Here is a 2,741-nt window from a genome sequence, read left to right on the forward strand (position 1 = left end):
TTTGAAAATAAATTATAAATTATTAATTATTTGAAAGACACAATACCCTTATAGAATACAAGATATACGATATCTTTATAAAATTTTTCTTTTACCAACATAAATTTAGAAGAAGAATTAATATTTTTACAAGAAAATAATATCTACAGTACATAATGTGATTACCAAAACATAACTACTTAAGTTATTATTAATATAAAAATATGAATATTAAATATATTAATATAAAAAAATGATTTTTTTAAAAAATAAATATATAAATTATTATATAAAAACTAATTTGAAAGGTACAAAGACTTGAGGGTATGATATTAAATTAGTTAGGTAAAAAATATTAGTGAATTAAACAATTAAGACATAGATCTATTACATAGTAAAAAATAATGCATATAAAACTATTAAATTACATAATATGTTTTTATTTTTTAAACAGAAATCTTATATATAAGTATAGTTTCTTAAAATTTTGGGGGGTCCAGGCCACTACTCGCCCCCTCTAGGTCCGTTCCTGATTGCTAGCTAATTAATAATAACAAATAATAACATCTATTTAATTTTTAGTATTTCTCAATGTCTGTGAATTAATAAAAGATAAAAAATATTTTTTCATTACACAATCAATTTCACGAATAAAGTATCAAAACGAATAATTGCAAAATTAGAGATTCTATTCACTGACCTCGATTTTGTAATCAAAACGATGGATTATTTTCTGAACACTATAATAAAAAAATTGAATGGACCTTTGCTGATTGCTGCAACGGTGATTGTCAATTAACGATTAACAAATAGTGGATATTAAATAGACGGATAAAAATTGAAAAAAATTTGGATATTGAGTAAATGGATGTTCGAAAGAAAAATAATTAATTTTTTTATAATCAAAGAGAATGATACACGCTTTCAATGGTGGGATTGAATAATTGGTGATAGATTATTCACCAATTTATAATGTTAATATTAAGGAAAAATAAGATTAGAGTATCTAAATCAAAATAAAACCTTAAAAATTGAAGATAGAATTTTAAAGATAAGATAGATGAATAACAAGATAATTTCTAAAAACGATAACAAGATTGAAATAGGCGTAGTACACACTTTAATCGATTGGGTTGCACAACCAATCGATTGAATTTGGCAAATCCATATTATTTTGATGAATTCAATCGATTGAGTAACAAAAGCAATCAATTGAATTGTGAGATCTCGGGTTGTTTTGAAGTATTCAATCGATTGGAAAGTATAAACAATCGATTGAATTTAAAAAAATCCACATTTATTTCATCGTTCAATCGATTGGGTAATATGACCAATCCATTGATTTATGCGAAAACTATGCTGCCTTGCAATTTTCAATCGATTGTTTTGTGATAAACTGTAATCCAATCGATTGGTTTTCAAGAAAACACGATTTTATGGTTCATCACAAACGTCACGGATCAAATATAATCTTTTAATCGATTGGAATAGCCAAAAAATTTATTAGGATCAATAGAAGATCTAATTCGTTATTATTTTTGTTCTTAATTGTTAATAAATATGATAGATATTTGATAAAATACTTATTTATAAAATAAAAAATAATTTTTATGATTAAATAAAATATACGGGTTAATTTCTAATTAAAATTAAAAAAAAATTATTTAGCAGTTATTAAAAAATTTAAAAAATATATTTTGTTCTGGAACTATTTAATAGTCCAAACATTCTGCGACCATCGAATCCTTAACCAGCTAACATTAGTAATTTAGCCTACTCGTCATGTTACTGAATACGTGTCATCTATGACGTGGATAATTGAATTTAAAATTAAAACAGAATTATTAGAAACGGTATTTAAGTCCGTGTGACTCTGTTAGGATAAAAGTTTTATGAAATAAAGAGTACGAAATGAAGTGTCACACCGAGAGTCTTTGTTTAAATCACTATTTTCATTAATTTTATTTTAATTTTAAATTCGAATATCCATGTCTAGGGTGTTATGTATTTACTTATTTAGTAATGCAATACGTAGGCTAAATCACTAGTTAATGCCATTCATCTCCATTTGACATTTAATTAGTTTTGACGAACGAAATAAATCAATCAGAATTATAAGTTAGTTTTTTTTTTATAATCAGATTTATCAATATTTAAATTTTTTAAGATTAATTTTGGTAGTTTATTCGAAATTTAATTAATAAAAAAGTTTCCACTTATGAATTGCCAATTAACAATTAGATTTTAATTGACTTCCTTACACATAACTAAAACAAAAAAAAAAAAACAAAAAGAAAAAGACACTGATAAAAAAATTCAATTAGTGAATCTTGTACGTGTCTTATTCCTACAGCCGAGACATCTCAGTGAATAAAACAAAGAAATCATATAATTTATATCGTTAAAGAGATGGGGAAATGGGCAAAAAAAGTGTTGAGATTCCGTGATTCTGTGATTCTGTCTCTCAGCCAAATTTCTTATTTTACTTTGTTGTGATTTGCCCTTTTTCTAAGCCATTCATTATTGTCTTGAATGCAGCGATTCAGTGCTATATCAAACCCACTACAATTATTAAGAGATGAATTGTACTTCTTTATTGCATTGTATTGATATCGACTTATCACTATTTTCACTGTCCAACGTAACAACTTCAATTATTTAATCAAAGCCAATCAACTTCTTAATTGACTAGCTACCAAAACAATTAAAAAAATTCAATAATACCGTTATTAGTAACTGTTCATATACACAGGGTGAATTTT

The sequence above is a fragment of the Arachis ipaensis genome, chromosome B02 (assembly GCF_000816755.2).
Source record: "Arachis ipaensis cultivar K30076 chromosome B02, Araip1.1, whole genome shotgun sequence".
NCBI classification, from domain to species: domain Eukaryota; kingdom Viridiplantae; phylum Streptophyta; class Magnoliopsida; order Fabales; family Fabaceae; genus Arachis; species Arachis ipaensis.